Consider the following 21,307-nt stretch of genomic DNA (forward strand, 5'->3'; position numbering starts at 1 on the left):
TCCTTCGTGGTTGGCAAACTATGGTCCCTGCACCAAACCATGGCCTATAAACCTGTGCTTCTTTTTTTACACGCTCTGAGCTTACAATGGATTTTACATTTTTTATAGGGTTGTAAAATAAAACAAATAAGAATATGCAACAAAGACTATATATGATCTACAAAGCGTAAAATGACTACTATCTGGCCCTTTACAGAAAAAAAAATTGCCAACTCCTGATTTATGTGATGTGACCCTAAATTAAACCTCTTGACACAAAGTACATTGGCCTAACATGTGAATAGGAATACCAATTATACATCCCCGAGAAATGGTACGTGTGGTATTAAGTAGGCTCAAAATATTCCCCATTCTGAATGTTTTTCAGTCTTTTGGTCCAAACTTTCATTTCTTTTTTGTTATCAGTACACAAGAAGAACTTTCTATATGGAATGATGACCACAAAGCTGTTGGTATTGGATTTAACCATATGAGCACGTGTCAGACCCACCTCATCAACAATGATTGCCTTTGTAGTTTTTGCATAGTACAATACTAGTCTTCGAGGCTTGAAGTATCTCCCTATCCCCTACCCCTCCTCTCTGTTTTAAATGTTGGTATGGGTGTTTCTTTTCATTTGATGATTGTCTTTTAGCAGATCTAGCCCCGATGAAGACCTGGCAGATGAGCTTCTGCAGGAACCCAGTTCTGCCTTGGACTCACTGTCCTTCGACTCTTCTGGGTGTCAGAAGCTGCAGTGAGCTCTGCTGAGGAATGCCTCCCTGCTGGCTAGCACACTGGCTGGTGTAAGCAAGGCCTGCCAGGGAGCAGAGGGACATAACTCTATTTTTTTATTTAAAAGATAAGAACAGTTAAAAGCATATACAAAAGTGGAGAGACTATTATAATGAGTTACCATATACTCATCACCCAGCTTCAATAATTTTCCGCTCATGGTCAATCCTGCTTATCTCTTTATTCTCCCTCTTGAATTATTTTGATACAAATCCCAGTTATTATTTATTTTAGTGTGTAAACATTTCAATACGTGTATCTAAAATATAATTGCAATCCCATTATTATACATACAAAGTAAACATAATATCCTCAGTAATATCCTATTTGGTGTTCAAATTTTCTCAATTGTCTCAAATTAAAAAAAAAAGCTTCAATAAGAATCAAAATAAGTTATACACATTGTAATTGGCTGATAAAGCTCTGAACTTTAAAAAAAAAATAGGCTTTCTCCATCTCCTTAGATATTATATTTATTGGAAAAAAAAGTTATTTTTTTCTTAAATTACCTATAGCCTGGCTTTGCTGAGTATTTCCCAGTGATGTCCTTTAATATGTTCCTTTGTCTCTTGTACTTTCTACAAATTAGTAGTTGAATCTAGAGGCTTACTCAGATTGATGTCTAATCCTTTCAGCAAGACTACTTCATAGGTGTATTGTATACTTCCATTAGGAAGTACATAATGTCTATTCTCTCTCCTCTTTCTGATATAATCTAGACCTAGTTATTTCTTAGGGGTTTCAAAGTGGTGATAGTCTATAACATAATTTCCCATCCCATTTACCAGTTGAAATACACACAGCTGTTTGATTATGCTATGGTACAGTTCATATGGAAAAGTCAAGATGAATACTTGATTCATTCGTTTTACTTACTACTTTTCAAAATACTAATGTATTGTTGCTTAGAATCCGCCAGTGGTGACCAATGATCTTTTAAAAATATCATTATGAATTTATAGAATTAGACATATTATGTGTGTTTCAATCAATATTTTTATTGCTGCCCAACATCTTCCATTCTTGGCAATTGGGAGCCTAATTTGACTTAGGCTTCTTTTTATTCAAACCTTATAGGCTTTGCAACCTTTCTTATTTTCTGGTATAGTACAGTGTTCCAAACTCATCCTCATATGACATTTAATCAGCCATTTCTTATGGAGCCCTGGTTCCTTTTTAGTGTTATCCTTGTTTTAAAGCTGAGAAGATGAGTTTGGCCTGGGTTTTATAGCTTATAACGATGGGACTGACATCCTGGCTCAGATCCATTTTATTTTAAAACTTCAAGTCCAGTATCCATTGGAGACTCTTCTATTCCATGAACTCAATTCTTATTTTGCATTGTTTGTCTATTTAAGTTTCCACATATTCTACTTTAAAGGGGAAAAAAAAGCCTCAAAACTTTTTATGTGTGCTTTCTTTTGCTTTGTACATCAAAAGGCCTACATATAACTTTACTTGCTTTTTCTATTTCAAGTTTAAGAGAAACTTTGTTCATCAGTTAGGATTAATTGCTTTGCTGCTATCTCTAATTATATGAACTCTTATCCAGCACAGAGCCTTATTCTTCTGAACATTCTGTAGTTCCTCTGAACATTCTTATACCTATTTTATCTTCTTTTATCTTGTGGATTAAAAAGGAAAGCCAAGAGAAACAGGACAAGACTATAACATTGTTTCATCCTTTCCAAACTTAAGAGTTTCTCCTGTTGGCCCCTCTGTACATTTCACAGTGCAGTTGTTCTTTTTTTTTTTTTTTTAAATTTATTGGGGTGACGATTGTTAGTGAAATTACATAGATTTCGGGTGTACAATTCTGTATTACATCATCTATAAATCCCATTGTGTGTTCACCACCCAGAGTCAGTTCTCCTTCCATCACCATATATTTGATCCCCCTTACCCTCATCTCCCACCCCCCACCCCTCTTACCCTCTGGTAACCACTAAATTATTGTCTGTGTCTATGAGTTTTTGTTTCTCATTTGTTTGTCTTGTTCGTTTGTTGTTTTTGGTTTATATACTACATATCAGTGAAATCATATGGTTCTCTGCTTTTTCTGTCTGACTTATTTCGCTCACAATTACACTCTCAAGATCCATCCACGTTGTTACAAATGTTCCTATATCATCTTTTCTTACCGCCGAATAGTATTCCATTGTGTATATATACCACAACTTCTTTATCCATTCATGTATCAAAGGACATTTTGGTTGTTTCCATGTCTTGGCCGCCGTAAACGAAGCTGCAATGAACATTGGAGCACACGTGTCTCTATGTATAAATGTTTTCAGATTTTTTGGGTAGATACCCAGGAGAGGGATTGCTGGGTCATATGATAATTCTATTTGTAATTTTTTGAGGAACCTCCACACTGCCTTCCATAACAGCTGCACCAGTCTGCATTCCCACCAACAGTGTATGAGGGTTCCTTTTTCTCCACAGCCTCTCCAACACTTGTTACTATTTGTCTTGTTGATGATAGCCATTCTGACTGAGGTGAGGTGATATCTCATTGTGGTTTTTATTTGCATTTCTCTGATGATTAGTGATGTTGAGCATTTTTTCATATGTCTATTTGCCATTTGTATGTCCTCTTTGGAGAAATGTCTCTTCAGGTCGTCTGCCCATTTTTCAATTGGGTTTTTTTTTGTTGTTGTTGTTGAGTATGAGTTTCTTATATATTTTGGATATTAGCCCCTTATTGGAGGCGTTGTTTGCAAAAATCTTCTCCCATTCAGTTGGTTGCCTCTTTATTTTGTCAATGGTTTCTTTTGCTGTGCAGAAGCTTTTAAGTTTGATATAGTCCCTTTGATTTATTTTAGCTTTTACTTCCCTTGCCTTTGGAATCAAATTCATAAAATGCTCTTTGAACCCAAGGTCCATAAGTTTAGTACCTATGTTTTCTTCTATGCAATTTATTGTTTCAGGTTTTATGCTTAGGTCTTTGATCTATTTTGAATTAATTTTGGTACATGGTGACAGATAACAGTCTAGTTTCATTCTTTTGCATGTGGCTTTCCAATTCTGCCAGCACCACTTATTGAAGAGGCTGTCTTTTCTCCATTGTATGTTTTTGGCTTGTTTGTCAAAAATGATCTGTCCATATTTATGTGGGTTTATTTTTGGGTTCTCAATTCTATTCCATTCGTTTGTGTGTCTGTTTTTCTGCCAATACCATGCTGTTTTGATTATTGTTGCCCTGTAGTACAAGCTGAAGTCAGGGAGTGCGATACCTCCAGCATTGTTCTTTTTATGTCAGGATTGCTTCAGCTATTTGGGGTCTTTTGTGGTTCCAAACAAATCTGATGATTTTTTGTTCTATTTCTTTAAAAAATGCCATTGGGATTTTGATGGGGATTGCATTAAATCTGTATATTGCTTTGGGTAATATGGCCATTTTAACTATGTTGATTTTTCCAATCCATGAGCACAGAATGTCTTTCCATTTCTTTGTGTCTTCTTCAATTTCTTTTAAAAATGTCTTATAGCTTTCAATATATAGATTGTTTCACATCCTTGGTTAGGTTTATTCCTAGGTATTTTATTATTTTTGTTGCAATTGCAAAATGAATTGTTTTTTAAATTTCTTTTTCTGAGATTTCATTGTTAGTACTATATAGGAATGCAATGGACTTTGGTACATTTATTTTGTAGCTGGCAACTTGGCTGTATTTGTTTATTGTTTCTGATAGCTTTTTAGTGGAGTCTTTAGTGTTTTCTACATATAGCATCATGTCATCTGCAAAAAGTGACTGTTTAACTTCTTCATTCCCAATTTGGATGCCTTTATTTCTTTCTCTTCTGATTGCTCTGGATAGGACTCCCAATACTATGTTGAAAAGCAGAGATGATAGGGGACAGCCCTGTCATGGTTTTTCACCATCAACTATGATATTAGCTGATGGTTTGTCATATATGGCATTTATTATGTTAAGGTATTTTCCTTCTATACCTATTAAGTGTTTTAATCATAAACAGATGTTGTATATTGTGAAATGCTTTTCCTGCATCAACTGATATAATCATGTGATTTTTGTCCTGTATTTTGTTTATGTGGTATATCACATTGATGGATTTGAGTATGTTGAACCATACTTGCGCCCCTGGGATGAACCCCACTTGATCGTGATGTATAATCTTTTTAATGGTTGTTGCATTTGATTTGCTAGAATTTTGTTTAGGATTTTTGCGTCTGTATATGTCAGAGATATTGGTCTGTAATTTTCTTTTTTTGTGTGTTCCTTATCAGGCTTTAGTATCAGGGTAATATTGGCCTCATAAAATGAGTTAGGCAGAATTATCTCTTCTTCATTTTTTTGGAGGAATTTGAGTGGGACAAGTATTAGATCATCTTTGAATGTGATGGTAGTATTCACTGGTGAAGCCATCTGGTCCCGGAGTTTTGCTTTTGGGAAGGTTTCGGATGACTGATTCAATTTCCTTACTGATGATCAGTCTATTTAGATTTTCCAGTTCTTCATGATTCAGCCTATGAAGGCTATACGTTTCTAAGACCGTGTCCATGTCTTCTAGGTTATTTCATTTGGTGGCAGATAGTCATTCATATTATTCTTGGATGATCCTTTGTATTTCTGTGGCGTCAGTGATTACTTCCCCTCTTTCATTTCTGATTTTGTTTATTTGTGTCTTTTCTCTTTTATCCTAGTGAGTCTAGTGAAGAATTTGTCAATTTTATTAATCTTTTCAAAGAACCATCTCTTTGTCACATTAATATTTTTAATGGTCTTTTTGTTCTCCATTTCATTTAGTCCTGCTCTGGTTTTTATTATTTCCTTCCTTCTGCTGACTTTGGGTTTCATTGGTTCTTTTTCTAGTTCTTTAAGGTGTAATGTGAGGTTATTTATCTGGGATTTTTCTTGTTTTATGAGATAGGCCTGTAGTGATATAAATTTCCCTCTTGAAACTGCTTTTGCTGCATCCCCAAAATTATGGTAGCATCTATTTTCATTCTCATTTGTTTCTATGTATCTTTTGATCTTCTTGTTTCTTCTTTGACCCAGTCATTCTTTAAAAGTATGTTGTTTTATCTCCACATATTTGTGTTTTTTCCTGCTTTCTTTTTGCAGTTGATATCCAATTTCAAAGCCTTGTGATCAGAGAATCTGCTTGGGTTGATTTCAGTCTTCTTAAATTCGCTGAGGCTAGTTTTATGTCCCAATATATGGTGTATCCTTGAGAATGTTCCATGTACCCTAGAAAAGAATGTATAGTCTGATGTTCTAGGATGAAGGCTCTATAAATGTCAATTATGTCCATTTCATCTAACGTGTCATTTAGGGCTGCTGTTGCATTATTTATTTTATGTTTGGATAATCTATCCATAGCTGCAAAGATGTATTTATGTTCCCTACTTTAATTGTGTTTTGGTCAATTCTCCCTTTAGTTCTGTTAGTAGTTTCTTGGTATATTTTGGTGCTCCCTGATTGGAGGCATATATATTGATGACTGTTATATCTTCTTGTTGTATAGACCGTTTTATCATTTTGAAATGTCCATCTTTGTCTCTTGTTACCTTTTTCATCCTGAAGTCTGTTTCATCTGATATCAGTAAGGCTATACCTGATTTTCTCTGGATACCATTTGCTTGGAGTGTCAATTTCTACGCTTTCATTTGGAGTCTGTATTTATCCTAGTAGGTGAGATGTGTCTCTTGTTGGCAGCATATGGTTGGGTTTAGTTTTTTGATCCAATCTGCTGCTCTGTGCCTTTTTATTGGTGAGTTCAGTCCATTTTCATTAGGGTGATTATTGATATATGAGGATTTCCTATCATTCTATCTTGGTTTTTTTGGTAGAACTGTGTCTCCATTGTTTCTTTGCCTTTTTATTGCTGTCTATTATTTCTGTATGGTGGTATTCTACGATTTTTCCCTCTGATTCTTCTTTTATTATGGTATATATTTCAGTTCTGGAATTTTTTTTTAAGTAGTTACTGTTAAGTTTATGTAAAAAAAAGTTTCATATTTAGAGTGTTCATTTTCTTAAGCATGCTTACTTTCTCTATTTCCTTATGCCTGTTCAGATCTTTACTCTCCCCCCTTTTATGTTGCTGTTGTCACAAATTATCCCTATTTATGCTGGTCAAATAGCCTCCTTCAGTATTTATTGTAGAGGAGGGAATGTGTTATAAAATTCCCTCACCTTCTGTATGTCTGGAAAGGTCTTTACTCCTCCTTCATATGTAAAGGATATTTTTGCTGGATATATTATTCTTGGTTCATAATTTCTCTCTTTTAATAGTTTGATTATTTGATTCCACTCCCTCCTGGCTTGTAGAGTTTCTGCTGAAAAATCTGATGATAACCTAATGGGCTTTCCTTTGTAGGTTACTGTCTTCTTTTCCCTGGCTGCCTTGAGTATTCTTCCTTTATTGTTAATTTTTGACCACTTCAATACAATGTGCCATAGAGAAGGCCTGTTGGGGCTGAGGTAATTAGGTGTTCTATTTGCTTCTTGGATTCGAGGATCCTGTTTTTTCCGCAAGTTTGGGAAGTTCTCATCGACTATTTGTTTGAATGTACTTTCTGTTCCCTTCTCTCTTTCTTCTACTTCTGGTATGCCCTTTATTCTTATATTGCTCTTTCTGATGGAGTCAGCAAGTTCTTATAGAGTTCTTTCATTTCTTTTAACTCTCAAGTCTCTCTCTTCTTCCATCTGTGTCATTTCCAGATTTCTATCTTCGATGTCACTGATTCTTTCCTCCGTCTGGTCAGCTCTGTTACCTAAGCTGGCTATTTCATTCTTCATTTCTTTTTTTGAGTTCTTAATCTCCAGCTGTTCTATATGGTTCTTTTTAAAAATTTCAATCTCTTTGGTAAAACGTTCATTTTGTTTTTTGATAGTGTGTCTGATTTCAGTAAACTGCCTGACTGTGTTTTCTTGCATCACATTGAGTTTTTTCAGAACTGCAATCTTGAATTCTCTGTCATTTAAGTCACATATTTCCTTTTCTTTAAGTTCATTTTCTGGAGACTTTTCATTTTCTTTTTGAGCTTCCTTGTTACCTTGGTTATTCATAGCAATTAGTGAATTATTATTTTGCTTCCTGGGCATCTACAGGAGTGGATTCTGCAACAGGTTGATAGAAAGAGGTCTTTCTTTTGTTGGTGTTGGTAGAATGTTTTATTTTCTCTCCAACTGCAGCCTTTTATTCTCTTTCACACTGTAGTGTTATGTTTTCTCTGCACTATTCCAGCTTCTTACACAATGGGCAGATTCCCTGGAAGGCAGGTTTCTCCTCTGTGAACAGATCACCTGGGTCAGAGCGTGCTTCCTCCGTGTTGGGATGTGGAGAGCTTCTGAAGTTCCAAAGCTCTTCCTGCACCAGATTCAGAGCCTGTTTATTTCAGCAGCTCTGTTTATTCTTGCACGGATATGCCCAGAACAGTGGGGGCAGGGGTGGGATGGGTTGTGAGAGGTGGCCCAGAGCAACGGCGGCGACATCACCCCAGCCAATTCTGCTTCCACAGCTCCCTCCCATTTGCTGGAACTAGTTGGGCTGTGAGTCCATATCTGTGGACCACAGTTCTCAGAACTGTAAATATTCTGTTCTTTTGATCTGACACTGCTACTGTTCCGCTTCTAGCATTGTGCAGGTGAGGGTGGGGCAAGCTCTGGGAGGTTGGGGAGGGTTGGCTAGGCTCAGTGCCTAATCCTTCTGTCCTCTGCTTGGCAGTGAGGGCTTAAACTGCTGTTTTTACCCTTCTTGCCTCAGTCTTTGCTTCAAGGTCTCTGCCCTGAGTGTTGGGTTCAGCCGTGTTACATGCTGATCTCTCAGGCAAGACTGTGGGCCATAAAAGGAGCACTAGAAGTCCAAGTTCTTCCCTATCCTCCAATTGCAATGCTCAGAGCTTTGAGCTAGATCTTCACCTACCTGTGTGGTCTGTGTCTCACCACTTCCCACTTCCATCCTCTCCTGCTCGCCCAATTTGCCCACCTTTAGATGATTTCAGTTGTGCGTCTCTTAGTCTTGCCTGTCTGCTATGCAGGGAGTCCTATGTGGAATTATAGTTGTTCAATTGGTTGTAAATTCCAGGGGAGATTTCAAGAGGCTCACTTCACTCCGCCATTTCTGTCACATCATGTGAGATACATTGCTACCTGATATTCTTATAAAATGTGATGAAAAGTCAGTGACAGTAATTATGCTGAGAGAAGCAGAGTGAAAATGAAATTCCTTTATTAAATCAAATCTCATGTCATATAATATCAGTAGCATATTGTAAAAAAATCTCCTATAAACATGTACTACTATCTGTTCAAACATGTTTTGGTTTATACTTGTGTTAAACTACTGAATTGCAGAAAACGATTGACTCTGGCTTATATTTACTACATATATACTGAGGGTGCCAAAAAAATGTATACACATTTTAAGAAAGGAAAAAAAACTGTATTAAAGTTATAATACTCAATCTATACCGATAGCAAAAGATGAATACAAGTCAAGTGTATACATTTTTTTTTGGCACCTCCAGTATGTGAGGAAGAATTTGGCAACTTTTAGTTATATTTATCTTTGAAAACTCAAGCAAAGGGAGAAGTAGTGTGTCTTTGATTTAATTTTATGGAACATATAGACTTGAAAACTTTCATTTGGATCAGCAATAAGTAGCACCAACCGTATTCACAACATAGAAGAGTGTTATGTAAATTAAAGAATTTCTACCTGAGTGACAATCCATACTCTGCTTTGTTCAGAGAAAGCAGTTGATAATCAATAGTCTACTTCCTGACTTTAGACTGGATTTGAAATAGAATGTAAAAAATAGGAACATATTCAAATTGCAGTCAGTGTATATATGTATTTTAGTATGGATTGTGAAGAAAGAAGTAATGGATACAATTGTTTGATAATACTAAAGAAAGAATGTTGATACAGGGACAGATGATCATATGAGTTATTGAAGTAAAATACAAATTCAGTGCCAGTAAAGACCATTATAATTTCATGTGGCCTTTTCAAATGGCATGTCTTAGTATCTTGCATGGTCTCAACTCTTCATTTCCAAGCCAAAGTACTATACTTTTTAATTGAGCATATTTTGAGGATATTTTGTCAGGATTTTAAAAGATAATTATATTATAACACAAATAGCTTGAGACAAACATTTGGACTTGTTCCCAGCTCAATGTTTTCTTCATGTATGGAAAAAGAAACTGATGATGTATTACTTAGCTAATATATAAACCACATCCAAATGCTGCAACAGAGCATGAAGAAATAATTTCCATGACTGAAACAAGAGTGGATTACTGTTGTCTTCCAAGTAGAAACATCCAACCAGCTTTTTGGCTGTAAAATGTTAGAACCTGTCATCTATTAGAGTCCTGAAAAGTAGTCTTCAGTGAGCCATCTCTCCATAATTTCTGGGCCATTGGTGTTTAATATGAATATCCAGACTTATCTGGCAGCCACTAAACACTTGGTGCCATTTACAGTGATCTATGATTGTGAATTTGAAATTTCTAATTTAGTAGAAGCCAGCATGAGAAATCCATTGCAAATATAACCTAAATTATAAATTAAGATATTCACCATTGAATGATATAAAGCTACCTTGGTGAAAGCCTGCAAACATTATTATCCTTCTCATTGAAATAAAACATATTTTATTGCTAATTTAAAAATACTGTGTATTTTTGTTATAAGAAAATTTAAGAAACACATTTTAAAAAAATTATCCAAAAATTGATGATCTTCCTGCACACAGATTACTCATTAAGGAGTGTGTAGGTGCCAAAATTTAGAAAACATTACTGTTGAATCTATAGGCAAGGAATCTCCTTTATCTTGAGTATTAAATGCCTTGTTTATTTCAGAGTTCGTAAGTAATCACAAGTATCCTCAATTTAGGGAGTCAGAATTTCCCCATCATCTTCACCCTCCATCTATGTGAAATTCATATTGACATTCCATCCATCATACAGAGTCAGAGAAAGTTCTTATTCTGGTGCTTTCATTACTTGATGACTTATCTGCTCAGAGGGGATCTATAAATCTGTCCAGCTGAGCCTACTTTCACACTTCATTTTCTGATTGCCACCAGCACATCCCCATACACTTCTTAGAGAAGTATGAAAAGTTCTAATTTCTTGTGTTCACTAAGTTGTGAATATAGTAGAAAGGTAGATCGTCTTTCTGATAATGAGAATTGTGAAGAGAAAAAATCAGTCTCTTTATAGTATTAGGCACTGCCTTTGATGTGACTGAGTCTGATCACTCTATAGTAATCTAGTTAAAGTAAATATGAGTAATTGGCCCCCTTTCCTACACAGCATTTCACAGATTACTTCAGACCGAGGCAATCCTAGTTTCAGATCTATCAGTGTGTGTAAAGATTGAGTGTCTGCTAATCACTTGTAATTATGAAAATTGTAATTTCATTTTGATACTACAAGTAGGAATAGAAAACTCCAACTCATTTACTGAACCTCTTTTGGACTTTGATTTTGCAAAAAGTGGAGTTATATGCATGAATTTACGTATGGAGGTATATTTTTACTATACCTACACTTAGACTAAGATATACTTAGACTAAGAGTTGAGTGTGGAATCTAGTAGCCAATGAGCTAAATTTAATCCATAAGTGGATTATGGCCAGTTCATAGATATGAAAAATTGAATTAGTTGCCAACATTTGTGATTTGTAGGATTACATATACAAATCCAGATTTTCAGCTTTTCTTAAAAATGAAAAAAAAAAAAAAAAAGAAACAAAACCCAACCTAACAACAATCATTGGGCTGATTAAATGCTGCGCTTAGGGGTGAGGGTGGGTGATATCCAGTACACCATTTTCCTTTAAATACTTACTTGCCTGCCTGGCTCCAGTAGATATTTGAATTTTCTATCCTTGTGAGTGTAACATCAATTAATCTAACATGGGTCCTTGAGCTTTATTTAAGATTTATAACCCTTAGCGTTATTTCATTTGGATGTATTCAATTGTCTGTGTTATTGTTACTTTTTCCTTTAAAAAGAGGAACTTGGGTTTGCAAAGAGCAGGAGGAATACACTCAAATAATTCTATGCAGAAGTTCATGTTGCATTGCACAGTATAAATATTAATGAACTCTGAACATTTACATAGTACTAACTTACCAAAGTAGGCATTATAAATCTTGACTGCTACTCGATAATCCACCATATAGGGTATAGTAATTACAGGGAAACAATATAAACTATTGTAGTTTATGTTATAAAATGGGCATTACAAACAATTATAAAATAGGCATCATAAATCTTGACTGCTACTAGATAATACACCATATAGGATATAATAATTACAAGGAGACTATGTAAACTACTTGTATATGTTTCCTCTTGATGAAAAAGATTTTGAGCATAAGCATAAGACTCTTACGTAATTGTTGATCATAAGATGTTTTGGGGATAGCCACATTTAGTCATACTCTAGCTCAGAATGTAGCAGTGTAACTTCAGATTTGTGCTATTAAATTTTTGACTCAGCTTAATTACTAATACCAGTGTTGACATGAACTGTTATTTCAACAGATATATTAGAGAATCTAAGTAGCTTTTTATCAGCTGTACTCAATTTCATGTTGGAATGGTTGAAATTGAATGACAAACAACCCTATACTCTAAAGCAACAACATACATTCAAACCTAGTATCTTACATTTAAATTCTCTCTCCTGATTTACTTGTCTAGATTTATGTGGGAAAGCCACTTTTGTTTTCCATTTTTGTTACTGAACATATGGTAAACTAACCAATATATGCTTTATTCTACTAAGCATTTTCTATCACTTATTTAATTTTTTCATTTCAATGGTATCTAACCTGAGTGTGATATCTGAGACCCAGTGATATTTGTAATGCTACTATTAGTAATACAAAGCTATTTTCAATTCCTTTTTGTTCACTAAAGAGTTTTTCTTACCACGTTTTTTGATTTAGTTTTGCTTAAATTTAATTAGTTTTTTTTTAAGTCATATAGAGCATGTGTGTTTCCTGACATCAGAAACAAAAAAAATGCATTATGCTTTCTAAATGAAATAAAATTTGTGCTGTAATGATGAAAATTAACATATGGACACATGTTCTTTTCTACACTCTCAAGTCAAAGTTATATATTGCTGTGTCCAGTTAATCATCATGATTGAGTGGATTTATTTATTTATCTGGTACCTGTTATTTGCCTGTCTCCCTTACTGGAATTTTCGCTTCATGAGTGCAGAGCTCTGTTTTGTTACCCATCCAAGAACCTATTGTATACTTGAAACATATTAGACCATTAAATAAATATCTGTAACAATAAGGAATGGATAACCAAAGATGTTCACATCTTATATTTCATTTTGTTATGAAATATAAGACAGGATGCATCGCTATATAATAGGTTAATGAAAAGTTAATATTTTTCAATCAGTTCTGTCATGATATCTGCAATATCGCAATTTTCTAATACCTGTTGAGGAACGAAGAAGGACTTTGTAGTTAATCAGACCTTATAGTTTGATTTGTGCCCCTCTAGTTATGTTAGAGGTAAATTACTTAATCTTTATGGATCTTATTTTCCTCATTGGGCAAACTTGAGTAATGTCTATCTTGTAGGATTTTTAAGGATTAAAGATAACATAGGAATAGTATCAAGTATAAGTGCCTGCCACACAGTGGTGCTCAGTAAATATAGGGAATTAATGTTTCTTCATTTCATTTGTAAGAAGGATCACCAATAGAGTAAACTAAAAACATTATCTAAGTAAGTATTTTTGTAGAAGTGAATGTTTTATAGACAAAGAGAAACCTCTTAACTAAAATAAAACCTTTTCTGCAATAGCTGGATGGATGCTAATAGAAAAAAAAATTATTTTTTTCTCCCTTTACACTCTTTCTGCAACATCATTGCATTATAGTTTGGATATATGAGGACATTGCTTTAGAATGAGGCCACTTAGTTACAATTATACTGGAAGAGCAAGCAACAATTAAATCAGTGAAACTAAAGTGTATAGGAACAAATGAAAACCTTAAAATTAGACTTCTCTCTGTGTCAAACTACACCAATCCTCATTTGGTAATCATTACAATTTCCTCAGTTTTTGTGTTTTTTGTTTTGAGTTCTGGATTGGAATAACCAGTTTAAGTCCATAGCATAGTTTCAGATGCTATATGTATAGTATTATATTCTGTCCAAATATCGGATCTTGAAAAGTATCTTCTGTATTTGAAATCGAGATGCAGAAAAGTCAAGAGTTATGGATAGTATTCATTAGTCTGTCTTTATAGTCTCGTCTATTCAATTAATACTGTTGAATTATTATGCGTCAAAAGTATGGTAAAGCTGACTTTTTCCTTTTCAGAATTACCACCACCATGACTCTTAGACTTTGATGGTACCATTGTTATATTGTCTGCTACATTCCTAGCTTCATGAAATTCTTTATATTTTGTAGTTATTGTAGGAAAGGATAGAAGGGCTTCTTATTGAACAAGGTTGATTGGATCCATGCTTATATCTTAGCTTCCTTAATCTGTTAGTTTCCTAGGGTTACCATAACTAAGTACTATAGGCTGGGTGGCTTAAACAAAATAAATTTATTTTCTCACAGTTCTGGAGGTTAGAAGTCTGATATCAAGATGTTGGCAGTGATTTTTTTCTGAGGTCTCTCTCCTTGGCTTGTAAATGACTGTCTTATTCCCGTGTCTTTACATGGTCTTTCTTCTGTGCACACTCATGTCTGTATTCAAATTTCCTCTTCTTATAAAAATACTAGTCATAGTGGATTAGGGCCCACCCTAAAGACCCCATTTTAACTTAATTACCTCTTTTAAGATCTTATCTCCAAATATAGTTACATTCTGAGGCACTGGGGCTTAGGATATTAACGTGAATTTGAAGGGGGAACACAGTTCAGCCCATAATGCTCCCAAAGCTTCACTAAATTAATAAGTAAAAGAATAAAAAGGTGCAATACAGCAAACACAAAAAGAATAGAGGAGGGAGATGATAATTGATAAAAGAGTTTCAGTTTTCAAAGATGGGAAACTAATGGCAAATGGTAAATGTAAAAGCTGGTGGGTAAATGTTAAATGGTAGAATGTATAAAGCTGTTATGTAAATACCTTAAGTGGGTGATGACAACATGAAAACCAATTCACATTATAGTCCCTTTGAGAAGGACTTTGAGAAGTCCTTCTCAAAGGAATATTAATTACTTTGGAAGGGGCAGGTGGGACTGAAAACATCAGGATTGATGATAATCTGGATGAGAAGCACAGTCTCTTATAGTGAGGCCACTTTGTCATCCCCACTCTAGGAGAAGATATGAGGTCTGTTGGTTGAGAAATTAAATGGTAGAGTTTCTGGACTCAGGGACACTGATATAGAAGAGGAAAGGGGTGAGGTGATGTAACAAAAACGGAAGATATTTCTGGACAATAGATTGGGATCTCTAAATATTACAAAGAAGGATCAGAGCTCCTTGGAGAAATGGCTAATTCCAGATCTGAAGTAGAAATGGTATATGATGAGCTTGAAACATCTTGTCAATACCAGAGAGCAAGGGAGCTTTGAAAGACTACTAGGGTCATGTCAAAAGGACTCAGAGGCTCATGCAAATAGGTTCTCACTGACCACAGATGGGATAATTTCAGCATCAATAAGCAATACAACTCCAATATGTTTAAATCCATGGGTTTAAAATTAGAATTAAAAAAAACTTTGAGACTCTTAAATAAGAGGGAAAAAAGATAAGCATTTATCTTGCTTTTCCTATATGAACTATACCTTAGAATAATAACTAAATAGTTGATGAAGGAAGTGTCTCTTTATAGAAGTATTTCAGCCAATGAATGGGAAAGAATTGTGGAATTATAATACCATTTTGGAACCCCTAACAAATTATTAGATCTAGTTAGTAATCATCTGTGGCTGCTAAAATTGCAGAATGAGAGAATCAACTATTTTGTGTGCCTCCTTGTGGAAGCATGAAGCACCACCTGTGAAGTAATCTTGCAAAAAAAACAAAAAAAAACAACAAAAACAAACAAAAAAAACCCACGGAAAATTGAATTAGAATCTGATTAAGCCTTTATATCAGACTGCCAGTTTACAGAAAATATGAGGGGCAGGAACCACATAGATACTCAACCAGGAAAATAAAAACTGGGGAAACTAAAAAAATTGGACAAAAAACTGAGCTTCTTCACAAATAAATTGAAAGAAAAAAAAGTGTTGGAGAAGAAACCTATTGGTTATAAGAGATTTAAAAACATATTAACCATTTATAATGGTATGAACTTTAATTAGTTCTGATTTCAAACACAAATATGTATTTATATATTTCTATACATATATTTAATATACACATAAATTGATGAAGCAATAAAAAATTTGAACTCTAAATAATTAAGGATTCAAATAATTGTTGATTTTTTTAAGATATAAAAATGGTATTGTGGTATGTTCCTTATATTTTAGGGATACATTCTGAAATATTTGTTGATGAAATTAATGACATTTTGGATTTGCCTCATACATCTTTGGAGTAGGAATTGGGAAAATTGGTTGGATTAGGAAACAAATTGGATATTAGTTGAGGATTCTTGACCTTGGGTGATAAACATATGGGAATTTCTTATACTATTCTTTATTTTTCTGTGTGTGTTTATTTTTCCATAATTAAAATAAGACTGGAAGAAAATGGAGAGTTTAAATGAAAGTTTATATACAGAATGGGGAGACATTTTCAGGCACTTTCCCCACTCACCTAAATTGTCAACCAGACTTTAGAAAAGACTGACATTTGAGGGCCTGCTAATACAAAGGTGAATTGTGATTCCATCACAGCATAATGAAGTCCAGTCCGGTAGGTTTCAAATCACATTCTTCCTAAAACACTAGCGACAATGGCAGTATAGAATTAGTGAAAAGTTAGTGTACCTGGGTGAAGCCTAGGATTGTGAGTTTTACATTGATTTAAACCTCAATATTAATTGTACATAGAAACAATCAGGAAGCTTTAAATTAAAAAAAAATTAATAATGCCTGGATCTCATTTCCATTGACTTTAATTTGAGTCCGATAGAATGAAGCAGGGTTATTTTAGAAGTTCGCCAGAGGATTCTCCTGTACAGCTTGGGTTCACAACCATTAATCTAGTGTGAGCTTCTCAAAAGCAGAGCCCGTGCTTTATTATTACTGTATACCAGTGCTTTGTACATTGTAAGCTGTTAATAGTTTTAATGAAAATAATAATCATCACTGATGGTGGCTCCAAGTTAGAGGAGGAAAGGTGAAACTGTATCACTTTCCCCACTCCCCCTAATACTTCCTGGTCATATCTCTCCCCTTAAATACGATTAGATCAAACGGATGATTATACCCCAGTTTTTAAAGAAAGAAGCCCATTTTTATTAGGTTGTACATGCAAAAATGCCATGAATAACCCTTCTCCACTAATCTAACCTCTGTTTCTGAGGCAGAACTCTCTCCCTTCTTCCTTCGGGTGGGTGTAACTAGCAAAAGAAGCTGTAGTAGTGACCCATTTGGGGATGAGTTTTTTTATGGTTCATGTGAATTATTGTGAGGATTGTTAAAAGTGTGGATTCCTGGACCCAATAAGATCTGAGTCACCAGATATCAAATGAGATACCGTGGCGCTACGTGTTTAATAGGTTGATACCAATGCAGGTGGTCTGTTGATCATAATTTGAAAACGCAGGATAAACATCACAGCATTTTCTGCGTGTGTCTAGGGTGTGGTCTTCTCAAAGTCTTTTTGCTTTTTTTATATTGTCATAAATGGAGACCTGCCTTCAGTGGTCAGTGTCTCACAATCCTGTTTTGGAGCTTATTTTAAATTTGCTTTTTAAATCCTAAGTACAATTTTTAGAAACAAAGACCTAATTTTACTACTCTATCTTGTATTAGTGAAGCAAAGTTCAGTGACATTAAGAACTTTATGAAAAAACAGAAGAAAATAAAAAAATCATTGAAGGGGTCAACGTTTCATTTCTACTTTTATGTGAAAGAGTTCCCTGAGACTAAATATATTCACTTATTTCACTATTCGCACTTAAAAGTCCCCCCTGTAGTCTCTTAGTAATGACCACTTATACAACTGTTGAAAACTGTAGGAAGGTAAACCCAGAATGTCAGTAGTTGATTATTGTTTTTACCATGCCTGTCTATCTAGGGAGAAGATGGATATAGCATATCAGTAACAAGAAAACAGATTAAAGTTATGTATTTCAACTTATGCTCTCCATATTTCTATATTTGATACATATTGCATAGGTTTATATAAACACAAAATTGTGCACAAGTTTTTTTCTTCTAAAGTTCACTTACTACAAGTTCATAGATTAAAAACAATTTTACACACCATAGACAAAGTGCATCTTTTCTATGTCACCAAATAATGGCATAGAGTTGTTCATTTGAGACAAGATAACATGGACCTTTGCATAAATTTTTAGAATCTAACCTATATATATAAGAAGAGGTACTTCTATTTTAGAATTTCTGCTGAAGAACTTTTTTCAAATTATTGGTTCTTTTTTTAAATAGGTCAGCTTTAAGATATTTTGCTATAATTAGAAATGGCTAATGCTATTATTTGGAGCCACTTTGTTTCCCAGATCATATCTCATTAGATGATGAGATGATATCTCATTCTCTAATCATATCTCATTATATGATTAGTGAAAATGTAGGATTAATACATGCATTTGTCAATTTATCCATTCTTTTGGCAGATGTTTACTAAGCACTTCCAGATACTCTTCTGTACCCTAAAGATATAGCAGTGAACAAAACAGAAAAACAAAAACAAAAACAAGCTTACAACATGGCAGAAAATCGTATTTTGGATAGTAAAAAAATAAATTGGTAGGTTAATAAAGAGGTAGGAAAGGAGACAGAAATTGTTTGGGGGACGCAATGAAATTTTAGACAGGATGGATTGGGAATGACACATTGAGAAGGTGACATAGAGCAGTGACCTGATTGAAGTGGAGTGAGCACTGGAGCTATGTAGGAGAAATTCCAAGCAAAGAGAATGGCAACTGGAAAGGTCCTGAGATGGACATACACCAAATCTTTTTGAGAACAGAGTGAGGGGAGTGGGGAGATTAGTAGAAGATAAGGTTAGAGTGATAATAGTGTGCCTGGAGGTAAACTTCATATCATATTAAAGACCTTGGTTTTTACTTGAAGTGAGATTGGAAACCATTGGATGGGTTTGAGAAGGGGAGTGGTGCAATCTGACTTGGAGTCTTAACTGTTTTCATCACCAGCTGCTGTGCTGAAAATAGGCTGGTGATGGACAAGAATGGAAGCAGTGTGGGTGGTTAGGAAGATTTCACAATAATCTAGGTAAGAGATGGTGCGTTGGATCAGAGTGGTATTTGTGGAGGGGGAAAGAAGTGGTTGAATTTGGACATATAATGATAAAGGTGACAGGATTTGCTGGTAGAATTTCATTATACATCCAAGTTATAAGCTAAGTATATAACTCACAAATAATGGAATAATTCTTTCAAATATAGAAAAGTAAAGGAGGTATACATAAAACAGAAGATTTGAATCTAAATTTTTATAACATGAAGGATACTTTTTCAAGGTAATTAAGATGTTTGATGATGAATGAATAGTACTTCTTGATATACATTTAAATTGCATTACTAAGATAATAAAAACTCAATCCCACTGTTTACTGAATTAATTTTTATCTATTTTAAAGTATCTAGTTAAAAGCTTAATGTCTTATATCTTATACCATTTGTAGTTAAAATATATTCTGAAGTTCATTTGTTGGAAACAAAACGGTCTATTGATTAACGGAAATTTGAAAGACAATAAAATATTTATTTTTATTTATTTTTAAATTTTTTTCCTTTTTAAAATTTTTTATTTTCTTTTTCTTTTTCTTTTTTTTTAGTTCTTTTTTTAATTAAAATTTATTGGGGTGACAATGGTTAGTAAAATTACATAGGTTTCAAGTGTACACTTCTATATACAGCATCTATATATCACCTTGTGTGTTCACCACCCAGTCAGTTCTCCTTCCATCACCATATATTTGATCCCCCTTACCCTCATCTCCCACCCCCCACACCGCTTACCCTCTGGTAACCACTAAACTATTGTCTGTGTCTATGAGTTTTTGTTTCTCATTTGTTTGTCTTGTTCTTTTGTTGTTTTTGGTTTATATACCACCTATCAGTGAAATCATATGGTTCTCTGCTTTTTCTGTATGACTTATTTAGCTTAGCATTATAATCTCAAGATCCATCCATGTTGTCACAAATGGTCCTATTTCATCTTTTCTTACCGCTGAATGGTATTCCATTGTGTATATATACCACAACTTCTTTATCCATTCATCTATCGAAGGACATTTTTGGTTGTTTCCATGTCTTGGCCACTATCAATAAAGTTACAATGAACATTGGAGCACACATGTCTTTATGGATAAATGTTTTCAGACTTTTTGAGTAGATACCCAGGATAGGGATTGCTGGGTCATATGGTAATTCTATTCATAATTTTTTGAGGAACCTCCACACTGCCTTCCATAGCGGCTGCACCAGTCTGCATTCCCACCAACAGTGTATGGGGTTCCTTTTTCCCCACAGCCTCTCCAACACTTGTTACTATTTGTCTTGTTGATGATAGCCATTCTGACTGGGGTGAGGTGATATCTCATTGTGGTTTTGATTTGCATTTCTCTGATGATTAGTGATGTTGAGCATTTTTTCATATGTCTATTTGCCATTTGTATGTCCTCTTTGGAGAAATGTCTGTTCAGGTCCTCTGCCCATTTTTAAGTTGGGTTGTTTGTTTTTTTGTTGTTGAGTTTCATGAGTTCCTTATATATTTTGTATATTAGCCCCTTATCAGAGGCACTGTTCGCAAAAATCTTCTCCCATTCAGTTGGTTACCTCTTTATTTTGTCGATGGTTCCTTTTGCTGTGCAGAAGTTTTTAAGTTTCATATAGTCCCATTGATTTGTTTTACCTTTTACTTCCATTGCCTTTGGAGTCAAACTCATAAAATGATCTTTGAACCCAAGGTCCATAAGTTTAGTACCTATGTTTTCTTCTATGCGGTTTATTGTGTCAGGTCTTATGCTTAAGTCTTTGATCCATTTTGAATTAATTTTGGTACATGGTGACAGATAGCAGTCCAGTTTCATTCTTTTGCACGTGGCTATCCAATTCTGCCAGCACCATTTATTGAAGAGGCTGTCTTTTCTCCATTGCATGTTTTTGGCTTGTTTGTCAAAAACTATCTGTCCATATTTATGTGGTTTTATTTCTGTGTTCTTAATCTATTCCATGTGTCTGTTTTTCTGCCAATACCATGCTGTTTTGATTATTGTAGCCCTGTAGTACAAGCTAAAGTTAGGGAGTGTGATACCCCCAGCATTGTTCTTTTCTCTTAAGATTGCTTTGGTTATTTGGGATCTTTTGTGGTTCCAAACAAATCTGATGATTTTTTGTTCTATTTCTTTAAAAAATGCCATTGGGATTTT

General features: G+C 34.6%; 1 protein-coding gene across 1 annotated transcript in view; it reads left to right on the forward strand.

Annotated features, from left to right (window-relative positions):
* The window catches only part of STPG2 (sperm tail PG-rich repeat containing 2), a 410,131-nt gene that overhangs the window by 65,748 nt on the left and 323,076 nt on the right, over positions 1-21,307 (forward strand). The gene's annotated exons all lie outside the window — the stretch shown is intronic.

Source organism: Rhinolophus sinicus, linkage group LG02 (assembly GCF_036562045.2).
Source record: "Rhinolophus sinicus isolate RSC01 linkage group LG02, ASM3656204v1, whole genome shotgun sequence".
Taxonomy (NCBI): domain Eukaryota; kingdom Metazoa; phylum Chordata; class Mammalia; order Chiroptera; family Rhinolophidae; genus Rhinolophus; species Rhinolophus sinicus.